Here is an 11814-nt window from a genome sequence, read left to right on the forward strand (position 1 = left end):
CCGAATCTCGCTTAATTGAATCTCCTGCTCCAAGTATAATTTCCAGGCGTTCCGTATACGAACCTCTTCAAACAGGGCTTATTGCTATCGATTCGATGATCCCTATAGGGCGCGGTCAGCGAGAGTTAATTATTGGGGACAGACAGACTGGCAAAACAGCAGTAGCCACAGATACAATTCTCAATCAAAAAGGGCAAGGTGTAATATGTGTTTATGTAGCTATCGGTCAAAGAGCATCCTCCGTAGCTCAAGTAGTAACTACTTTCCATGAGGAGGGGGCTATGGAATACACTATTGTAGTAGCTGAAATGGCGGATTCACCTGCTACATTACAATACCTCGCTCCTTATACGGGAGCAGCCCTGGCTGAGTATTTTATGTACCGCGAACGGCATACTTTAATAATTTATGATGATCTCTCCAAACAGGCACAAGCTTATCGCCAAATGTCCCTTCTATTAAGAAGACCTCCCGGCCGTGAGGCTTATCCAGGGGATGTTTTTTATTTGCATTCACGCCTTTTAGAAAGAGCGCTAAATTAAATTCTCTTTTAGGCGAAGGAAGTATGACCGCTTTACCAATAGTTGAGACTCAATCTGGAGACGTTTCCGCCTATATTCCTACTAATGTAATCTCCATTACAGATGGACAAATATTCTTATCTGCGGATCTATTCAATGCCGGAATTCGACCCGCTATTAATGTGGGTATTTCTGTTTCCAGAGTAGGATCCGCGGCTCAAATTAAAGCCATGAAACAAGTAGCTGGCAAATCAAAATTGGAACTAGCGCAATTCGCAGAGTTACAAGCCTTTGCACAATTCGCCTCTGCTCTCGATAAAACAAGTCAGAATCAATTGGCAAGGGGTCGACGATTAAGGGAATTGCTTAAACAATCCCAGGCAAATCCTCTCCCAGTGGAAGAGCAGATAGCTACTATTTATACCGGAACAAGAGGATATCTTGATTCGTTAGAAATTGAACAGGTAAATAAATTTCTGGATGAGTTACGTAAACATCTAAAAGATACTAAACCTCAATTCCAAGAAATTATATCTTCTAGCAAGACATTCACCGAGCAAGCGGAAATCCTTTTGAAGGAAGCTATTCAGGAACAGCTGGAACGGTTTTCTCTTCAGTAACAAATAAATTTTGCATGTCTACTCTTGTTAGTAGAATAGGAATCGTTGAGAAAGCTTTTTCATTTGAATCATGCAAAAAAGTTTTCTTTGTTTTTAGTTTAGTATAGTTATTTAAAGAATAGATAGAAATAAGATTGCGTCCAATAGGATTTGAACCTATACCAAAGGTTTAGAAGACCTCTGTCCTATCCATTAGACAATGGACGCTTTTCTTTCATATTTTATTCTTTCTTTTATTTTTTTGCTTCTTCCGAGAAAAAACTGTTAGACCAAAACTCTTTTAGGAAATCAAAAAATCCAGATACAAATGCATGATGTATATATTATATCATGCATATATCATAAAGAAGGAGTATGGAGCCGGTAGTGGGAATCGAACCCGCAACCCCAAGGTTATGAGCCTTATGAGCTACCAAACTGCTCTATACTCTTAAACTAAAGAGGGGTAACTAGTGGATAAAAGAGGGTTGGATACGCCCCTCTACCAATATCTATACAAATAGAATAGTCCATTTATACAGAATGGTAAAGAGGGCTCCTCTATGATTATCAATTCCAGAAATCCATACAAATACGAAAGGGTATTTTATCCTTACCAACTGGATCTTGTTGCACCCGGTAACAAACACTCATAAACCATTTCTCGAAGTACGTGTCCGGATAGCCCAAAATGTCGATAGTTAGCTCTAGGTCTTCCGGTCAAAAAACAACGTCGATGAAGGCGTGTAGGTGCACTATTACGCGGTAGGGATTGCAATTTTTCTCGCATTTTCGTTTTTTCACTCAAACTCAAGGGAGAAACTTTGCTTCTTATCTTTTTTTTTAAAGATTGACGAATCAAATGATATTTCTGTTCTAATTTCTGCCGCTTCTTCTCCCTCTGAATCAAACTTTTTTTTGCCATAATGTGTCGTTGCTATTATTACCAAGTATACGGTTCTAATCCTAGATGGAAAAATAAATAGAAAAAGAAATCTAAAAAGGCAGATCCTCCCTCTCTATCAAGAGTAATGAACTAGGTGCTGATACAGTACAAAAAAACAAACTAAATTAACCAAACTTGCCTGATGTTGAGGCAATCAAGAAAGCTGCATAAGTGAATATATAACCCACGGAAAAGTGAGCTAATCCAACCAATCTTGCTTGCACAATGGAAAGAGCCACGGGCTTATCTCTCCAGCGAATTAAATTAGCTAAAGGTGTGCGTTCATGAGCCCATGCTAAAGTCTCAATTAATTCCTGCCAATACCCCCGCCAGGAAATTAAGAACATAAATCCAGTAGCCCAAACAAGATGTCCAAATAAGAACATCCACGCCCATACCGATAAACTATTCATCCCAAAAGGATTATATCCATTGATAAGTTGTGAAGAGTTTAACCATAGGTAATCTCTTAACCATCCCATCAAATAAGTGGAGGATTCATTAAATTGTGAAACGTTGCCCTGCCATAATGTGATATGTTTCCAATGCCAATAAAAAGTAACCCACCCAATGGTATTTAACATCCAGAAAACTGCCAAATAAAATGCGTCCCAAGCAGAAATATCACAAGTACCGCCGCGCCCTGGGCCGTCACAAGGAAAACTATATCCAAAATCCTTTTTATCTGGCATTAATTTGGAACCGCGTGCATCTAAAGCGCCCTTTACTAAAATCAATGTAGTTGTATGCAAACCTAGAGCAATAGCATGATGAACCAAGAAATCCCAGGTCCTATTGTTAAGAAAAGCGAATTACTATTCTCATTAACAGCATTCAACCATCCGGGCAACCATAGGCTTCGACCCGCATTGAAAGCGGGGCCATTCGTTGAAGATAAGAGTATATCGAACCCATATGTCGTCTTGCCATGAGCAGATTGTATCCATTGGGCAAATATAGGTTCGATCAAGATTTGCTTTTCTGGAGTACCAAAAGCAAGCATGACGTCGTTATGAACATAAAGGCCCAAGGTATGGAATCCTAGAAAGAGGCTAGCCCAACTTAAATGAGATATGATAGCTTCTTTATGGTCTAACATTCTTGCCAATACATTATCCTCATTCTGTTCCGGATTGTAATCCCTAATGAAAAAAATAGCTCCATGAGCAAAAGCCCCTGTCATGATGAACCCTGCAATATATTGGTGATGAGTATATAAAGCAGCTTGAGTAGTAAAGTCTTGTGCTATGAATGCATAAGGAGGTAAAGAGTACATATGTTGAGCTACTAAGGAAGTAATAACCCCTAAAGAAGCTAGAGCAAGACCTAACTGAAAATGAATCGAATTGTTGATTGTGTCATAAAGGCCCTTATGCCCACGCCCTAATCGACCCCCCGGAGGAGTATGCGCTTCTAAAAGATCTTTAATACTGTGCCCAATTCCGAAGTTAGTTCGATACATGTGACCGGCAATGAGAAAAATAAATGCAATAGCTAAATGATGGTGAGCCATATCGGTCAGCCACAAACTTTGCGTTTGTGGGTGGAATCCCCCAAGAAGAGTTAGAATGGCAGTTCCCGCTCCTTGAGCGGTACCAAATAAATGATTACTCGAATCAGGGTTTTGGGCATAAAGATTCCATTGACCCGTCAAAAGGGGTCCCAACCCCTGGGGATAGGGTAATACATCTAAGAAATTATTCCATCGAACGTACTCCCCCCTGGATGCGGGAATAGCAACATGAACTAAATGTCCTGTCCAAGCCAAAGAACTTACCCCGAAAAGTCCTGACAAATGATGATTGAGACGAGATTCCGCGTTTTTGAACCACGAAAGGCTTGGTTTCCATTTGGGTTGTAGATGTAACCAACCCGCTATTAAGGACAGCGTAGAAAGAAATAATAGAAAAAGAGCTCCAGTATAAAGATCCTCATTGGTGCGTAATCCTATTGTATACCACCACTGATAAACTCCAGAATAAGCAATATTCACTGGACCAGCAGCACCTCCTCGAGTAAAGGCTTCCACAGCGGGTTGACCAAAATGAGGATCCCAAATCGCATGAGCAATAGGTCTTACGTGTAAAGGATCCTGTATCCATGATTCAAAATTTCCTTGCCAAGCTACATGAAACAGATTTCCGGACGTCCATAGAAAGATTATTGCTAATTGCCCAAAGTGAGAAGCAAAAATGTTCTGATAAAGACGTTCTTCAGTAATATCATCATGACTTTCGAAATCATGTGCGGTAGCAATACCAAACCAAATACGACGAGTAGTGGGGTCCTGAGCTAAGCCTTGGCTAAACCTGGGAAATCTTAATTCCATAATGCCTTTCAAATCCTCCTAGCCACTATCCTACTGCAATAATTCTCGCTAAGAAGAATGCCCATGTCGTGGCAATTCCACCCAGAAGGTAATGGGTTACTCCTACAGCGCGTCCTTGTATAATGCTCAAGGCTCTAGGCTGAGTAGCAGGAGCAACTTTTAATTTGTTATGAGCCCAAACGATAGATTCAATGAGTTCTTGCCAATAACCACGGCCGCTGAATAAAAACATTAAACTGAAGGCCCAGACAAAATGAGCACCTAAGAAAAAAAGACCATATGCAGATAATGAAGAACCATAAGACTGAATGACTTGCGATGCCTGTGCCCACAAGAAATCTCGAAGCCACCCATTAATCGTAATGGAACTCTGTGCAAAGTTTCCCCCTGTAATATGAGTTACCACCCCTTGATCACTTATAGTACCCCAAACATCCGACTGCATTTTCCAACTGAAATGGAAAATGACTACCGAAATTGCATTGTACATCCAGAATAAACCTAAGAAAACATGATCCCAGGCGGATACTTGACATGTTCCCCCTCGCGCAGGCCCATCGCAAGGAAAGCGAAAACCTAGATTTGCTTTATCGGGTATCAAACGGGAACTCCGAGCAAATAAAACACCTTTCAAAAGTATTAATACAGTCACATGTATGGTAAATGCATGAATGTGATGGACTAAAAAATCTGCGGTTCCTAATGGAATAGGTAACAAAGCCACTTTGCCACCTACTGCTACTAACTCGCCGCCTCCCCACGTTAAGCTAGTACTTGTTGTTGCACCAGGAGCTGTTACGCCAGGCGCAGTAGCATGGATATTTTGTACCCATTGAGCAAAGATAGGTTGTAATTGTATGGCAGTATCCGAAAACATATCTTGTGGACGGCCTAAAGCACTCATGGTATCATTATGAATGTACAAGCCAAAACTGTGAAAACCTAGAAATATACATACCCAGTTAAGGTGGGATATGATTGCATCGCGGTGTCTAAGGACGCGATCTAATAGATCGTTGTATCGAGTAGTTGGATCATAGTCTCTTACCATAAAAATTGCTGCATGTGCAGCAGCACCGACTATTAGAAATCCGCCAATCCACATGTGGTGTGTGAACAAGGAAAGTTGTGTACCATAGTCAGTAGCTAGGTATGGATAGGGAGGCATAGAATACATATGATGAGCTACAACAATGGTTGTAGAGCCTAGCATAGCTAGGTTAAGAGATAATTGAGCATGCCATGACGTTGTTAAGATTTCATAAAGACCCTTATGGCCTTGTCCTGTAAATGGGCCCTTGTGAGCCTCCAAAATATCTTTAAGTCCATGGCCAATACCCCAATTGGTCCTATACATATGACCTGCGATTAGGAAAAGAATAGCAATAGCTAAATGATGGTGCGCAATATCGGTCAGCCAGAGACCACCGGTTACTGGATCTAGTCCTCCGCGAAAAGTCAGAAATTCTGCGTATTTGGACCAATTTAAAGTGAAAAAAGGGGTTGCTCCTTCGGCAAAACTAGGATAAAGTTGAGCCAAAAGGTCCCGATTCAAGATAAATTCATGAGGAAGTGGTATCTCTTTAGGATCCACCCCAGCGTCAAGAAATTGGTTAATTGGTAAAGATACATGAATTTGGTGCCCCGCCCAAGAAAGAGACCCAAGTCCTAATAATCCCGCTAAGTGGTGATTCAACATGGATTCTACATCTTGGAACCAGGCCAATTTGGGAGCGGCTTTGTGATAATGGAACCAACCAGCAAAAAGCATTAACGCTGCAAAAATCAATGCACCAATTGCAGTACAATAGAGTTGTAATTCACTAGTTATTCCAGATGCTCGCCAAAGCTGAAAAAAACCAGAGGTTATTTGGATTCCTCGGAAACCCCCGCCTACATCACCATTCAATATTTCTTGCCCTACTATAGGCCAAACTACCTGAGCACTGGGTCCAATGTGAGTAGGATCACTTAGCCATGCTTCATAATTGGAAAAACGGGCGCCATGAAAGTACATGCCACTCAACCAAAGAAAGATAATGGAAAGTTGCCCGAAATGAGCACTAAAGACTTTTCGAGAAATCTCCTCCAAATCACCAGTATGACTATCGAAATCGTGAGCATCAGCATGTAGGTTCCAGATCCAAGTGGTAGTATCAGGGCCCTTAGCTAGTGTTCTTGAGAAATGGCCGGGTCTGGCCCATTCCTCAAAAGATGTTTTTACAGGATCCCTATCCACAACAATTTTTACTTCTGGTTCCGGCGAACGAATAATCATTAAGTCCTCCTCTTTCCGGACAAGACATACAAAGAGACCCGCCAACTGTCTTTTTAGTGAATCTTTGAAAGATATATATTTTGAAAGATAGATTTTGAAAGATAGATTTTGAAAGATAGATATTGTGATTAGTTCTTTTCTTTACTATCTACCATCCTTCTATTTTTTTTTAGTTATTCACTGGAGCAATTATATATTGAAGTCAATCCGAGGCAAGTGTTCGGGTCTATTATGACATAAAGATTAGGTGCCTAACGGACATTGTTTATCTTGAAAAACAAATATTTCTCGACGTAAGAAAAAAATCTTTTTTATTTTTAATTTAAGAAACTAGTGTATTTTTTTTTGAGGGCATAAGCTCCTATCTATATCTACTTTCCTTGAGCATAATATAGGGTTTTTTATTTGATTCTAAATTCCAAGATAACTCATTAGAATTATTAATAAGATGGTCCTAATATATTAGCAATATTTAGATTGCCCCCTCTTTTTATTCAGTTTATTACTTCTATTCTAGACCCTATCCCTATGGTTTATTCTTATGAAATATCATATAAAATAGAAGGTATAAGAAATGGATATAATGAAATTCTTGATTCGATCTTACGACCTAATTTATTTGATTAATGGATCAACAACCAAACCACCCATTTTATGAAAAAGAAGGAGCATGGTCTTATTCAAATTCAAAGCGCTTCGTAATCTTCAACCAGTTCTGTGCTTCAATATAATTTCCCGGAGTAAGCGCTATAGCTTGTTTCCAATATTCAGCAGCTTGATCAAACCAAGCTTCCGCAATTTCCGAATCACCCTGTAGAATGGCCTGTTCTCCTCGGTCGGAATAGGAAGTTCCTTCCCTTAGAACCGTACTTGAGAGTTTCCTACCTCATACGGCTCAGAAATTGCTATCTGAATTTCCCCTATCTTAACTGAATTCGATTTATCAAAAATCGATCCAATTTGTTCTTGGGTTAAGCAGAAGAAATTAATTACCTAAGTTTCAAACCCTAATTTTTATCAATAATCAGTTTGATCTTTTTTCCCACCTTCAGAAGAATGAAGCATAGATAGATATAGAGCCTTCGTTCAAATTTTCTGAAAGGTAACTATCCCGTTTTCATATATGAAATCTCTATAGAATCCTTGAAAAAGACTTTTTTCCATAAGAAAGAAAAAAGAACTTACTATCTTTGGGATCTGATACTACACCGCTGCTTAATCCCTTAGTGGATCGGCTCTATTACATAAGCGGATTCCTAAATTTTGCCCCATATCATGGGATAAGTAAGCAGTTTTTTTTAGTTGTATCGACCCAGTCGCTCACTAATTGATCTTTACGGTGCTTTCTCTATCAATTTGAGAAACTTTATCCATAGAGTAGTAGTATAGGCCATACTTTCTTCGTTTTTTGATTCTCGTGAAGTGTCCTTCCTTCCTACAGCTGATAGGGAAAAATCGTTGTTTTTACGATCCCTATGTAGAAAGCCCTTTTTTCTAGTATTTACTAGAAAATTTGATCCTCTCTTTTTTTTTTTCTTTCTATAGTGGAGATAGTCGCACGTAATGACAGATCACGGCCATATTATTAAAAGCTTGCGGTAAGAAGGGGTTTCGTTCTAGTGCCCGGAAATAATATTCCAAAGCCTTTGTATGCTCTCCATTGCTTGTGTGTATAAGGCCTATGTTATAGAGTATATAACTTCGATCATAGGGATCGATTTCTAGTCGCGTAGCTTCATAATAATTTTGCAAAGCTTCCGCATAATTTCCTTCGGATTGAGCCAACATCCGTTACGGTCGTTCATTCTATTCAAAAAATCTCCGTTCCAAAACCGTACATGAGGTTTTCATCTCATACGGCTCCTCCCTTCTGTACATAATAGTACTAAGCGAAATAATCTATAGAATCAAAATAGAATTAGTCCCGTCTCATTATGAACCGAAAGGGGCTGGTATTTTTCCAAGAAATCTCTAGCCAACCTTCCCACAAGAGGTTTTTCTTAACACCAATGAATTCTATTAATGCTAGAGGAAAACGATAGCTCCAATAATTTCTTTGTTCTCAACGCCTCCTATTTAGAGGAATTAGCTACTTCAACGATCTTTGATGGTTATAGGGGTATCCAAAGTACAAACCTGATGGTTGTTTGTTATCCCAACCATTCTTCCCAGCCCTGATACCGATCAGGAAAGGGGTAATTTCTAACAAAGTTTTTCTCTTGTTGATTCCTATTTCTAGGTGTAGTGCTTTTCTCCCCTATGCTGCCTACGGATACTAATAGAGTAGGATTGGCCTGTAATCCATACCATACCATATCCTGTAGGTGTAACCTTTCGCTCAATACTCAAATCTACAATTGAAGTATCTGAAGCCGCATCAATCGAGGATACACGACGGAAGGAATTGTTAGTTCGCCTCACCTTCCCGAAGCGTGGGTTTGTTTGCTTTACAAATTTGGTTCTCTCTATGCCAACCCCCTCTCTTTTTCGTAAGACTGAGGTATAGGTAGGGCTAAAAAAAAGCAAAAAAAAAGAGTCAAATCGCACCATCTCTATAATAAGTAAATGCCTTTTTTTCTCCTGAGGTTGTCGGAATTATTCGCAATAAAATATTGGCTACAATTGAGGAGGTCTTATCAATGAAATTTCCATTTACACGGGATCTAGGCATAATTCCCAACCCATTCTATATAGAATTGTTTTCATTCCTTCACAAAATAACATAAAAACAAACACATTCGATTCTTATAATTATAAATAGATTGATCCATATGCTCTACTCTAAATCCATATGCTTTAAATGGATAAGAGAGATAGAGATATGGATTTTCCGCTCAGCTCAAATTGTATCCTTTTCCTTCTGCTTGGACACGAAGAGATATGAAATATTTGACTAAGACTGGATTTCATTCCACTTTGCTATTTCTGAACAACAACTTATGTTATCAACTATTTCGTGTTTTCAAAGTTATTAATTGTCTCATACCCTATTTTTGATTTCGATAGTATGGTGTAGCGTATCTTATGCAAACGGAATTCTAAGGTTTCTTTATTTTATTATGCAATAAGAAGAATTCTTCCATTTTCTTTTTCTTTAGTTGCGGGAAAACCCAAATTAAAACTTTTTTTTTATAGCGAGCGCAATTTCTAGTAAAAAATCCTGTATCCTTCCACTTAGATCAAAAGGAATTTTTCCAATAGAACTATGGAACCCCCGAGTGGTTGCGGTTGTACCTGTACTGCAGGAATAAGAAAACTCGCTATTCACTCAGTTTATTTTCCATAATAAGTTATGTAGGAGAGATGGCCGAGCGGTTCAAGGCGTAGCATTGGAACTGCTATGTAGACTTTTGTTTACCGAGGGTTCGAATCCCTCTCTTTCCGTTTTTCTTAATTCATCAACGTTAAGGATCACAATGTATCAAATCAAATAACAATTTTTTCCAGCAATAATATCTTATATTATCTTATTTTGATTTAATAGAAATTAGAAATTCTCTATAGCAAATTACTGTGGTATGTAAAATACACATAGAGGAAAAAAGAAAAAAGGATCCTAATCCTAGGGTTAATCAATTTTAGCTAGTTGATGGGAAAATACAAATTAATGGTAATGGTCTTAGGGCGATTTAGTTCGGGGAAAGGGGAAGGGGAAGAAAATTCTATGAACCTTTCCTTTTTTCGTTAAGTTCAAGTCTGACGAGAGTAATATTCTACAACTAACAACTCATTTATTTTGAGACCGACCCACTTCCTATCTAGGATTTTATTTACTAGTCCTTTATATTCCAACGTGTCAATCGCCAAATGCTTTGGCAATTTCCCCGGGTCCGATGAAGCAATATAATTTTGAACCAGACCTTTTGATCTTTGGTTATCTTTCGTAGTAATAATATCTCGGGGTTTGCAACGAAAACTTGGTATATTGACTATACGACCATTAACTAAAATATGTCTATGGTTGACTAATTGGCGGGCCCCAGGAATGGTTGAAGCCATACCCAATCGAAAAAGGATATTATCCAAACGCATTTCAAGTAATTGTAGTAAAACCTGGCCTGTTGACCTTTTTGCTTTTCCAGCGATATGTACATATCTAAGTAATTGTCGTTCTGTCAGACCATAATGAAAACGCAATTTCTGTTTTTCTTGAAGACGAATACGATATTGCTCCTTTTTCCCAGAATTGAATTTTTTTTTAAGATTACTTCCGGATTTAGGTGTTTTTCTAGTGAGTCCTGGTAAAGCTCCCAGACGGCGTATTTTTTTTAAACGAGGTCCTCGATAACGGGACATGAAGACTCCTTTTTTTATTTTATTGAAATTTCATTTTACACAATTAATTTCATTGTATTTACATTACAGAATACATCGAAATTAAAACTGAATTAAACTACAGGATAAACAGAGTAAAATCAACTAAAGTACCCAAAAAAATGGAATTTCATCAAAATCTTTATTTTTTGTATATATATTATTTATTTTATTGTTTTGTATCTAGCAAAATTGTAAGGTAAAAAACATAAAAGATCCTGGATTCTCCATTTAATTCGGAAAAAAAGAGATTCTTGTTCGTAGAACATCGATAGAGAAAAAAAAAAAGCCGACTATCGGATTTGAACCGATGACCCTCGCATTACAAATGCGATGCTCTAACCTCTGAGCTAAGTGGGCTTACATAACGGAAATAGTGTAACAAATAGAAATAGGTATAGTATAGGAAATCCGTAAAATCTCAGATATTAGTTATTAATCTTAGCTATTAACTAGTTCTAAATTTGAAGTTATACTTATAAAAATAAAAAAATACTAAAACTTCTTAAAGATAAAGTTAGCTTGATATGCTTAACTATAGGATATTAAAAAATAAAATTATAGAATTTATTGGTATTTTCATTTGATCATTATAGACTTTATTATTTGTTAATAATTTGAGGATTAATATTTCACTAAGGGGAACATAGAGTCAGAGTAAATAAAATTGCTAATTCTGATTAGAAAAAAAGAATAAATATCAAGCGTTATAGTATAATTTTGAATACTATAAAAAAGTAAGACGGGAGGTGGGGGAGATAAAAACTTTTGGATATATTGATTCGGATTGAATTGCAAATACATCAAGGATAGAATCAATTCAATTC

The 11814-nt window shown here is 37.9% G+C and overlaps 3 non-coding genes across 3 annotated transcripts; 1 reads left to right on the plus strand and 2 right to left on the minus strand.

The window, feature by feature from the left end:
• Positions 1–1276: 1276 nt before the first annotated feature.
• Positions 1277–1348, minus strand: TRNAR-UCU (transfer RNA arginine (anticodon UCU)). The gene has a single exon. It is a non-coding gene; the product is annotated as a tRNA-Arg (tRNA).
• An 8622-nt stretch (positions 1349–9970) lies between these two features.
• TRNAS-GGA (transfer RNA serine (anticodon GGA)) lies at positions 9971–10057 on the plus strand. The gene has a single exon. It is a non-coding gene; the product is annotated as a tRNA-Ser (tRNA).
• Positions 10058–11274: 1217 nt separating this feature from the next.
• Positions 11275–11347, minus strand: TRNAT-UGU (transfer RNA threonine (anticodon UGU)). Its single transcript has one exon. It is a non-coding gene; the product is annotated as a tRNA-Thr (tRNA).
• Positions 11348–11814: the final 467 nt, after the last annotated feature.

Source organism: Aegilops tauschii, unplaced genomic scaffold (genome assembly GCF_002575655.3).
Source record: "Aegilops tauschii subsp. strangulata cultivar AL8/78 unplaced genomic scaffold, Aet v6.0 ptg000694l_obj, whole genome shotgun sequence".
In the NCBI taxonomy this organism is placed as follows: Eukaryota; Viridiplantae; Streptophyta; class Magnoliopsida; order Poales; family Poaceae; genus Aegilops; species Aegilops tauschii.